Genomic DNA, 12,237 nt, shown 5'->3' with positions numbered 1-12,237 from the left:
TATATCGGTTTTCTGTTTCATCTAATCCTGCTGGAGAGAAAATTGCGCGGATCTGACAACAAAGGATCGAAAAGCATTTGCTATCCTGGGCCGCATGCTTCTTGTTTTGATTATATTGGAGATTTAAAAGAAAATGCAGATCAAGATCAGTTACAGCTCGCTAACGAATCCAACAACTGTAGGCTAAAACAGTGGGAAACTTGGATAAAGTCTAAAATTAGGCGCTCTGGGTGGAACTGGATGTTACGGACAAGAGGCTACCCCTGAATTTTATTTTTTTTAAAGCATGCTAGAGCTGTATGTTAGCACGAACAGAACTCTGTTGCCAGGGACAGCTGGGAAGAACAGGGTGCCACCACTGAAAAGGGCAGCTCCGTGTCTAGCTTGCCCTTCTCTTTTGCTAGTAACAGTATGTAGAAGAAGAGTTGGTTCTTATACTCTGCTTTTCACTGCCCGAAGGAGTCTCAAAGCGGCTTCCCTTTCCTCTCCCTACAACAGATGCCCTGATATTACTGCTCTGTGAAAACAGCACTATCAGGACTCCGACTAGCTCAAGGTCACCCTGCTGGCTGCACATGGAAGAGCAGGGAATCAAAGCTGGCTCTCCAGATTAGAAGCCATCATTCTTAACCACTACACCACGTTATCATAGAGATGTCATTTGCCCGCTTTTCGGCAGGCAACACCCTACGGAAGCACCACTACGGATGGTGGGAAATAGCATCCAGTGACTCCCCAAGGTCCCTTGTTGCATAACTGGAAGTAATGTCACCACATGCTCTAGCATTTCCCCAAAATGCCACGGCTTTACCAGAAAGTTCCGGCCCAGTGCTAGAGCATCCAAAGACGTGGTGACATCACATCCAGTAACAATGCCTGGAATGATGTCATAACATTGCTGCCTGTTATTTACGTGAGTCTCCCTAGCATTCTAGGGATTGCTGGCTGAGGGCTGGCAACCCAAATTTGTCATCTTGCGTTGCTTTCCCCAACCCCTACCTGAAACAGTTTGGGAGGTAAGATGTGCACAGCATAATGATACCAGGTAAGGGTCACAGAAGGGGAGGCAGGAAGCACTGGTGGCTCAATGGGGAGGGGGGGGATGAGTCCTTTTTGGTTCTGGCCCCCACCTGGTGGAATGAGTTCCCAGAGGAGATCAGGGCCCTACCGGAATAAGACGATTAGTCTGATCCAGCAGGGCTCTGCTTATGTTCTTCGAACGGCCAAAAAAGCCCGCACATTTTATTATTTTTTTAAAGTAAAAAAATAGTTTGAAGGGTCTGGCGGAAATAGCATACACCAGAGCCAGAGCATTTCTGGATTGAAAACAACGACGACGACGAAGATACATCGGGAATTAGGAAAGATAAATTAGCCCTGGAAGCCAAGCGAACGTACCTACAGCTAAGATGCCGCCGCATTCTAACGCCGAGGTGGGGGACGACATCAAAGTTTCCTCTTGCATCATTAGCTTTGGCCGTAATAAACGAGATGCTCCATGTGATGTATAACACAGCAACGAAAACACAGCTGTTGGGCTTCGGCAGGGGGAAATGCATAGGTGCTTTGCACCTGAGTCTCCCCGCTCTTAATAAGCCCTCTATAGCGCGGCTGGCGGGCTCTCCACGGCGACCGCTGAAAAACCATTATCTATGGATAATTAACTATGTCAGGACACCAAGGTCCTAACATGAGGCCCTCATAATTCCCCACTAAGAGAAAGACAGTATAACATTATTGTAATATATTACGTTAAAATACATATATATATATATATATATATATATATATATATATATATATATATATATATATATATATATATATATATATATATATATATATATATATATATATATATATATATATATATATATATATATATATATATACACACACACACACACACACACACACATATACATGGCTGTTTCAATGGAGTCTTCCTAAGAAGCAACGGGATAAACAGGCTCGGTCCTGTAAATCAACACTGATGGCTTAAAACCCCACCATCTGCACAGTGTTGAAACCACAACCTAGCTAGGATAATTTTTTTAATCCGCAGGAGCATAGGATGGCATTCTCCAAATTCAAATGAGCAAAATTCACTCAGGATCCCCGGCCCCAAAGAAATTAAATTGTCCTCAACCAGAGTCAGGACATTTCCAGCCCTGGTCCTGGGCTGGTATAACATTCTGCCTAGGCCCTAGATGCAGGCATGGCCAGACTGTGGCTCTCAAGATGTCCATGGACTACAATTACCAGGAGCCCTCGCCAGCACCATTGTAGTTCATGGATATCTTGAGATCCACAGTTTGGCCAACCCTACCCCTGTGAGTTCAGTGCCCTATGGCAGGAGTAGTCAACCTGTGATCCTCCAGATGTTCATGGACTACAATTCCCATGAGCCCCTGCCAGCAAACACTGGCAGGGGCTCATGGGAATTGTAGTCCATGGACAACTGGAGGACCACAAGTTGACTACTCCTGCCCTACGGGACCTTAAACAGTTCTGTAGGGCTTGCAAAACAGTTGTTCCACTAGGTCTATGGTTGAGGGCTCTGAATAACATCTAAAAAAAAATGCTAGCTTCCCTATCTAACCCAACCTATATATTCGGGATGATTATTCTGCTTACTGCCCACCCCCTCCTTTTTGTTAAGGATGTGCTGCTGGGGGAATTAGTTGTTAAATATGTATGTTTTTAAAATGCTGTAACCTCTCCTGAGCCTCCAGGGAAGGTTGGAATAAGAGTGCAGAAATAAATGAAATCATGGTACTCCTTTTCTTTTATACCCTTACAACAACCACGTATGGTGGCTGATGCTGGGCCCTGCGACTGGCTCAAGGTCACCCAGTACGTGTCACAACAGAATGGAAATTTGACCCTGGATCTTCCAGAATGGATTCCATCATACCACGATGCAATCCTGGCCACCAGTCCTGTTGAGAGTCGCCCCAAAGTCAATTTAATTAGCAAAATGGATGGGTTACTGAAGATGGGAAATAAATATTTTAGCATTGAGTGACTATGATCTCCTTCTGTGATTTATATATTATGAGCCCCCTTTCTAACATAACAAGGCAGCATGGCTGAATTTTGTTGAGAATTCCAAAAGATGTATCCATGCATGTGTCAGTGAATTATATTATATTAGAGCAGTTTTCTCTTTGGACAATCAAAAAAACGGGCAGGTAGAAGAAAATGCACATTGTCCATATCAAAGAAAATATTTTTAAAGGGATATACAATTTTGGAGTGTGTTTTGTGACTAATTACATGGAGAAAAGCACCTTTTTATCCAAACTTATTCAACTTGGTTATTTTGAACAAATCTCTTCATATTTGACCTGCTTTGAATTTCTCTGATAATTTAGGGTTGTAAAATCTATTAAATTTGTATGAATATCATGATAGATATTTTTTTTAATTCTGAAAACAATAGCTATCTAGATTTACAAATATTAACAAAATTGCCCACATCACAAATATTCGCGTTAAAACCTTCCACATCACTTTTTGGAAGCCAGAGGGGGTGGCCAAAATCTAATAAAAGTGGGAGAAAGTTTTTTTAAAAAAAATACATTCCATAAAGAAGCATTTTGACACGTTGAGACAAAAAGCTTCAGGACATTTATTACCGCAGCTGCCTACCGAGATGGGCACTTCACTTCATAATTAAAATCACACCTGAGCAGAGCCATCTGTGAGTGTCTGTGAAGTTTCTTCTCCTTTGCTACTTGCGCGAAATGGAAATAAACCTCTCCACGTCTCCATAAAAAGATGATTCGGTCAAATAAATCTACATCCTTAACAAGCACAAGGGTTTAGAATGGGGCCAAATGGGGGGCAGATCTTGTATCTGAACCGTGTTGGGATAAACATTAGGGCCTCTTGCGTTCCCCACTTGGACACTGTTTCAGACTCTTTTCCCGTGTGCTGTTTAGCCCAACGAATCAGGAAATGTTCATTCGTATGTTGTTGTTTATCTTGCATATACGTACTGGAGAATTTCAGCTCCTTTTGTGAGATATGCATCGGAACGGACAGCTCTGAGCCCTTATATCCCAGGCCCAGATCTACATTCTGACTCTTATCTGATGCAGGGAGGTTTGATTCTCAAACGTTTAGACCCAAAAAATCTTGTTAGTCTCTTAACCAACCTTTCTGAACTTTTCAACCATTGAGAAACTCTTGAAACATTCTTCAGGCTTTGAGAAACCCCAGAAGTGATGCAATTGTTAAGAACATGGTTGGGAAACATGCCTACCTGGGGCCCCTCTTCCTATCCCCTCTAAGCCCATCATTGGCCATTTGGAGAGAGGGGCCAGGTTGACACGACCATGTATGGCCATATCACCTGATATATATTTAACAAATTTAAAACATATATTTGAAACAACAAGAAACCCTGCTCTAAACTGCTAACAGACCCCAATCTAGCTGTTCTACTGCAAATGAAAAAGGCTACCCTCTGAAATTGTCTTCTGGGGGAATTGTAATTTTTGATGATCTTTGAACCTTTCAAGAGTCTCTGGGGAGATTCAAATGCAGATGGAAACCAGGCCAAGATGATATGCCATCAATAGATCTGTAACCTTTGTTAAAATTAACTAAACTTGGCTAGCTGATCCTGGTTGGATGCAGCATGTCTCCCCACTCCACCCCCGCCCCCCAACTTTTAAAACTGTAAGCACAAAAAGGTGCACTTTTATCTGCATTGTTCATATGCAAATTTCGAGCGCGTTCAGAGTCAAGAAAGATATGCAAGTGTCTGATTCTGCAATCTGCAAATCCATACAGATTTTATTTGAAAAAACGGATCTTAGTGAAATCAATGAAAGTCCTTGCAGAGCCAGAATTTCTCTCTATAAAGGCAATTTCCCAAATGTATTTTTGACCTGATGCTGACCTTACCTTGAAAACTCAGTTTTCTTCCTGGATTGAGCATGCAACAGAATACAACAGAGCTTTTGGAACACTTCTTTCTTCTATTATTTTGCTTCCAGCTGCCTTCTTTTTTTGGGGGAAAAAATACTCTTATATAGAAAATACACTGAAAAAAATTCACCTTTCTTATGGGCTGCCAAGCCTCCCAATGACTGCCAAGGTGCAGCACCGTCGTGGTTTTAAACCTGCAATTCTTTTTAAAGGAATGATTTCAAAATTTGCATTTCTACGGTTGCATCCTGGAAAAAAAACCTATCTGAGCCGAGCCTGTGCACCCTTCTTTGTTTCTTCCCATCCACCCCAAATGGACAACCTTCTGCAAATCAACATTGTATTTACATCCTTTATACCTCACTTTACTCTGCAATAGGAACACAAAGACTGATTCTGCACGGGCCACAAAAGGTGGGCTGGCGCTTGAATGCCAGTGGGGCTAATCCCCGCTTATGTATGACACCAGCACTGTCCAGGCCCCCTCCTGGTCCTGGCCCGTGTAGGGGTCTCTGATAACCTGCAGTGAGGGAACATGGATTCTTCCGCGTTCCCTATCTTGCTGCAGCAACCATCAGAGGCCCAGCTGGGGCATGGCCGTGCACAAGGGAAGAGCCGGGCCTTTGAAGCCTAGCTCCTCCTCCCACCTACAGTGTACCCACAGGGACATGAAACACCCCGTTCAGCTTTGCGGTGGTGTGGAGCTGAACGGGGCATTCGTACATCCCCCACAATGGTGGGATAACGGCATGCTGCTATCTCACCATCATGTGGTGGTACCCCCATACCCCACACACCCCCTGCTGCTACCACCACGAGATGTGGCAGACCTTTCCCGCCCCAGAGTTGTGCATGCACACACATAACTTCTGAGCAGACTGTGTGTGCTGGGGGATTTCATCCCCCGTGCGTACACATGAAGCAGCCAGACCCAGTTCTCTCAGACTCTCTCAGGCCCACCTACCTCAGAAGGTGCCTGTGGTGGGGAGAGGAAGGGAAGGAAATCGTAAGCCTCTTTGAGACTGTGAGACAGAGAAAAGTGGGATATAAAAATTAACTCTCCTTCCTACGTGCCGATTTTAAACTCTTTGTCACTTAACGACTGACAATGAACACAAATCAACAAACTGAGCCTGGGAATTTTTTTTTTCTAATGTTCTTTTGTCTGCTTGGTCTGGCTTTTTAGCACCAAGTACATGCTTTCAAGGAAGCAGGGGAAAAAACTAAATGCCATCTAGTGGAGAGGTTTAGCCAGAGTGGTGGTAACATCACCATTTCTCAATGGCCTCATGACTGTCATTAAAATACTGCTGCTGGGCGAAAAGAAAATCAGAGCGATGTGACAGGACACACAAAGTGAACTAACTATATTTTCTCTGGTTCAACTTGCTCTAGGATGAAACCGGCAAGTTAAAAAAAAAATGGCAGAAATCTTTCAGTTTTTTATTGCACTGATCTTATACCAGTCTGAACTAAGAAACTGGTTTAAGCAATTTGTCTCTGCCTCTACGTTCTGTTCATGTATTTGCTTTCGTGCTGGTCCTGGACTGCGATAAATCATTCATTCACACATACCTTTTGTTGGATGAATATTTTCGTGACTCACTGGAAAATATTCAGACTCTGTCCCCCAGATGTCTCATTACAACATACCTTGACAGGTAGATACTGAGGGAGTGGTAGCAGTTAAGCAGTCTTTTGCCGAAATTAGGAGTGGTTACTGTTCTTTGTCAGAACTAATAAAATTACTCCACTTTTTAAAAAGTTGTACTTGTAAAAAAGAAATCTCAAAAATATACATACCTAATAAAAAGTAAGTGTTTAAATGTTAACCCTTCCAAGTTTTTTCTTCTCTTAGCTCTGACCTAGATAGCCTAGGCAAGCCTGAAATTGTCACATCGCGGAAGCTAAACAGGGCTAATCCAGGCTAGTATTTGAATGCAAGGGTTTGGGTGGTACTTCTTCCAAGGAACACTAGAAGTCATGACACAGAACCAGGAAATGGCAAACCACCTACAATCGTCCTTTGCTGGTCTGCCAGACACTCCTTGGGTCTCCCGACTACGTTACACACACCGTACGATAAATAATAAATCTTCACTACGATGTAGGTTTTTTAAAACCGATGGACAAACGGAGACATGTTAAGCAAGCAGCCTTCCAGATGCAGAAATGGGAACTACATACAAAGGAATTCAGTTAGAGTCCTTTGGTATTATTTGCTCTAATTAAAAAAAAAAAAAAGATCCACAATGATTCTGTAACGTTTTAAACAAGCCTAATACCATAAAAAGGAATACTGTTGATCGATAGATTGTGGCTGATCATATATTTATTTACGCTGACGGTTTTCCAATCGTGTACCTGTTCCAATATGAACGTTGCACTGAAGGGGAAAGGAGGGGAACCCTTGCACAAGATTTAAATCTCTCGTGAGCCACAACCACGAGGCGACCATTACAAATCGAACTGCTCGAGATAAGATGAGCTCTACCGCGGAAGCCGAAACACTGGCGTCGTTGTAGGGCTTGCAAACTCGTTATCCCTTAAGACAGGGGTAGTCAACCTGTGGTCCTCCAGATGTCCATGGACTACAATTCCCATGAGCCCCCTGCCAGCATTTGCTGGCAGGGGCTCATGGGAATTGTAGTCCATGGACATCTGGAGGACCACAGGTTGACTACCCCTGCCTTAAGAAAGTGTGGAATAACCCGCTGTTCGTGATAACTGACAAACCAAACCGGAGGACGGAAAGGGCAGTCCTTTGTCCGGCTAATCCGCACGAGATACTCGCTCTTGCTTCTCTAACGTGAAACTTTGTTGCAAATGGCTTCACAACGGAGGCTCACCCCGTCAAGCCATGTGTCTGTGGAAACAGAAGCGAACAGATGTGCCCCCTTCCCCCCCCAAAAAAAAACTCCTGGTTCTTCCCTACAATTAAACCAACGATGATTTTACAGACCAGCGAGCCGTTCTGGCGTGCAAGTGTGCACCTGTGGTTATCTTTATGGGACTAATCATTTGTATCTTCAAACCCCCCCAGCTCTCCGCCTCCTCCCCTGCAGTCCTCTGTGCATAGCCGCCATCATCAGACAAGACCAAGTTCATCTCTCTCTACCTCCCCCTCCCCTTTCCAACTCGGTAGAAGGTATCTCTAACTATCATGACAACGGTGAAGAGGGGGGGGGGGGAGGGAAAAGGTCTCCATACCTGCCTACGTAAAACAAGTTGCTGTAAAGTAATGAACAGAGACAGCTTGGGGACCATCCACCTGCACCGGCCTGCCTTTTACGGCTTGAAAAGCCAAAGCACAAGGGATTGGCAGAAGGTACTTGTCTGACAGGGCCAGGACAGGCATTCTCCTCGGTGACAGCCCGGGCCTTGCCTCTTAAACCTCGCCCGCCATAATTCCTTCACAATGCAACAACGAGGCGGGCTGACAGGAGCAGCTGCACCTCCTAAGCGAGATGGATGGAATTTTCATAACTAGTTCCCCAAGTTGCATTTTACCTTCAAGATAATTTATGAGCCGCTCCAGAGCCTCCAAGACACAATATGCCTGCCATAAAATTAACTGTAACAGTCTTGTAGGTTATAATTAACACTGGGAGGGAAGCACCAATTGGGTGAAACACACAGTATAATTGATAGCGAAACCAGAAACGAAGGGGGGAGCCCGCGATATCATTGCTGGGCATGTGTCTTGAACAGAAGCCTCTGCTTCCCAGGGGTTAATTACAATTCCCTTCCAATGTACACATTCCTGATGGGGAAACGAGTGGGCGCCCCAAGGAGGACGGGAAAGGAGGCAGGTATACTCAGTAATACATATTACCTGGAAACCATCTGAAGATAACCACCCAAGGGTCGGCCAACCTCTTCCCCCCCCCAAAAAGGCTTTTAAACTATGAAGAGATGGCTTTTAATCCTAGTTAACCAATTTTAAACCTAATTAATTATATAAAATGCTTTATTATTTATAATGTATTGATAAAATGCTTGCTTGGTTTGATTTTGTTGTTACACGCCCTGAGCCTGTTGGGAAGGGTGGGCTACAAGACTAAACGGGGTGGTGGTGGGGGTAGTATGCCTGGGTTATAGAGTTGCATATTGTTTTCTGCCAGGAACATAGCTGCAGCTAAATACCAGGAACAACATGTGCCCCAAAGAGTTCATGAACAATGTGATACGTCGGTGATCCCCAGTGTGGCGCCAAGGTGACTTGGGTCATATTGTATTGTTCGTTTTTGGTTCTGAGCCACAATAAAGCAGAAATCTTTCTGGTGCATGGAGCGGCACTGTGTTTTCCGGTTTTCTATTCTTCCCAAAAACATCCCTTCCAAAAATCCTTGGGTCCCTCCTCCAGACACCCCTAGACATCTTCATGATCCTTAACATCTACCTCAAGTGGAGCGAGGTGGGAGGGGGTTCGTTGATTTGGGTACGGAATTTTTGGAGGGAGGGTTACTGTTATAGGATTTCGCCACCTTTTATTGTAATTTACTATTGCATTTGATTGCATTTTATGGTTTTATTGTCTGTAAACTGTCAAGAGCCAGCTAGTCCAAGAGTGACACTAAACAAATTGAATAATGACAATAAATAAAATAAAGCACCACATCTGGCTTTCTTCCACCTCACTGGAGTCTGCAGAGCGCATAGGACGAGGCTCGGCTTGCAACATTCTGGGATGGATCCCTACCACTATGGAAGCCATACAATAGGTCCACCAATGGTTATTAGCAAGGATGGCTAAATGGAATGTCTACAGATCAAGTATTTCCACCTCTGAATGCTATTTGAACACAGCTTCCATGTTGTCCTTGTAGGACTTCTCAATACACTTGGCAGGTCACTATGGAAAATAGGATTCAGAAGAATGGAACGTTGATCCAACAGGGTTATCCTGTTCTCATTGATTCATTTTCTTTATTAGAATCTCATATTCTTATAAGGAAATATGGAATAAGGACTATCTCAGCTTAGTCCAGGCTCATCGAAGCTTGGAAGAAGCAGGGAGGGCCGTAGTCAGTACTTGGACAGGAGACCATCAGTGATATCTCGGTTCTGGGGTTGCTAAGCAGAAGAAGAGAATAGGTCATCTCTTGCCTGAAATGCCCTGTGGATGGGGCCACTTCATAAGGAGCTCCATTGGGAGAAATCTGGACCAAAGGGGAGTCCAACCCTGTCCTCTGAAGCAGAGTTAAAAACACCCTAAAGATTATTGCACCTTCAACAGCACTCAATGTTCTTGAATTTACAAGAACATTTAATACTCTTGATACCTAAGTATAGAAGAATACCCCTCTTGGATCAGAACAATGGCCCATCTCATCTAGAACTGTGCTTCCAACATCTCCTGAAAGACTTACACTATAAGAGTGACATCTCTTGTAAGATTTTCCAGCAGAAGCCACAACCTCCCGCTCTTGTGGTTCTGACTAACCGGTATTCAGATGTACACTGCTTTCGAACATGGAGGTTCCCCTTTAGCCTCTTCATCCCACCCACCCAACCTAGCAGGATGTTAAGCTCTGCATCTGGGTACATGAGCCCCCATCCCTTTTGCCTCCGTTGCCCTAAGGGATGTCAAAGAATTGTCGTTTTGTACACGCAAAGCATCATCCAACGATCGTACCCAATTGGATATACTGGTGCCACAGATTCCAGAATCAGAACCTATTTTATAAATTGGCCGCCTGAAGAGACAATCAAACTAATTGTCCGTTCTCTAACTAATGGTCAAAAGTGGAAGGTATTTGTTTCTTTCTGAAGTCTGTACGCCCCCCACCCCCATCCCAGCTCCCCGCACACAATATATTTATATTTGTCCCTGGACAAGATATTGAAAAACAATTTGATAAATGATGGAACAGTGTCACCTACAGGCAAGATAAGCAGGTAATAAACGGACTCCATCTTCCACCACTTCCTTGAGCTGACAGCTGAATTTAGGCTTTATCTATAACCGGGAAAATACATGGCAAAGGAAATGACTAAGATACACCGGGGACACCCCTAGTATAAAATAAAATTACTACTCTTCATGTGTGGTAGATTGTCTCCTTAAGATAAACACACTGTACAGCTAGCGATTAATCCATTATGGGGCGGACAAATTGCTAACCTTTCCTCTCCGGGGCATTTCTTCAAATCAACCTTGACCAAGATGGTCAAAAATCATTCTGATTAAAAGACTAACACGGCAGCTAAAGACAAATTTGGGGGCTTTGAAAGTACACTTCTCTCCCCTTAACGGCAAGCAAGCCTGCTAGCATAACTCACCAGCTTGATAAAAACGTTCTAAAAGGGTTCTACGCTCCCGGTGACTTTATTTGGATATTCTATACAAGCCGGGGTTGATAGAAGGACAGACTACAAGTGTCTGAAGGAAACAAAACCCCATAACTTCAATGAATATTCATTAAGCGAACGCAGGCTTTCTCAACTAGGGTTTCGTGAAACCCGGGGGTTTCTTGACGGCCCCGGAAGGGTTTCCTGAATGGGTGGGAGTTTTTTAAATATATTTTTAAAAGTTCGTTAAATATTTATTGGGTGATACGACTGCATATGGTCATGTCAACTTGCGTCCCCCCTTCCTAAATGACCAATGACAGGCCTGGAGGGGGAGGGAAGGGGAGGGGCCTCGGGTAGGCGTGTCCACTGCTCTGCTTCCCAACCATATTCTGCATGATTGTGACACTTTTGGGGTTTCTCGAAGCCTGAAGAATGCTTCTCAATGGTAAAAAGGTTGATAAAGGCTGACCGACTGAATGGACATTTCTACCGAGGGCCCAGTGGGTTGACAAACAGGGAGATCCCACAGGCAGGGAGAACAGGCAGAATATGAATGAACAAAAAGCAACCCTGGGAGAGCTGTGAACAGGGTTGCCACCCTCCAGGCAGTGGCTGGAGCTCTCCTGGGAACTCTCCAGGCAACAAAGATTGGTTCACATTGAGCAAAATGACTGTTCTGGACGGCGGACTCTATGGAAATTATACCCCACTGAAACCCCTTTCCTCCCCAAACTGAGGCCCTGCAGAGCTGCCATATACCTATTTATTTATTTATTGAAAAACATCTTGCTCAGTTTAGGTTAAGCCTGTCTTGCAATATGCATGAGAACGGGCGAGACAGATCAAAACGCCTGACCACAGATATCTCTGCTCTTCTGTGGAACGCCAACCTGGACTGGGACAATGCCCAGAGCAACCCTGAATAAAGATGACGACGTCACATCCTTTGCCAGAGTTCCGTTTTCAAACGGGGAATCGAGGCTACCTGAGAAGCCAGCG

General features: G+C 44.2%; 1 protein-coding gene and 2 long non-coding RNA genes across 5 annotated transcripts in view; 2 read left to right on the top strand and 1 right to left on the bottom strand.

Annotated features, from left to right (window-relative positions):
- FTO (FTO alpha-ketoglutarate dependent dioxygenase) overlaps nt 1-12,237 on the bottom strand; it is a 202,490-nt gene that overhangs the window by 88,579 nt on the left and 101,674 nt on the right. The window lies entirely within an intron of this gene.
- The window catches only part of LOC143823859 (uncharacterized), an 85,751-nt gene that overhangs the window by 62,196 nt on the left and 11,318 nt on the right, over nt 1-12,237 (top strand). The window lies entirely within an intron of this gene.
- Nucleotides 924-3,029, top strand: LOC143823857 (uncharacterized). Its single transcript, XR_013226605.1, has 2 exons — nt 924-1,045; nt 2,849-3,029. It is a non-coding gene; the product is annotated as an uncharacterized LOC143823857 (long non-coding RNA).

The sequence above is a fragment of the Paroedura picta genome, chromosome 14 (assembly GCF_049243985.1).
Source record: "Paroedura picta isolate Pp20150507F chromosome 14, Ppicta_v3.0, whole genome shotgun sequence".
NCBI classification, from domain to species: Eukaryota; Metazoa; Chordata; class Lepidosauria; order Squamata; family Gekkonidae; genus Paroedura; species Paroedura picta.
This window is presented reverse-complemented; position numbering and strand designations above follow the sequence as displayed.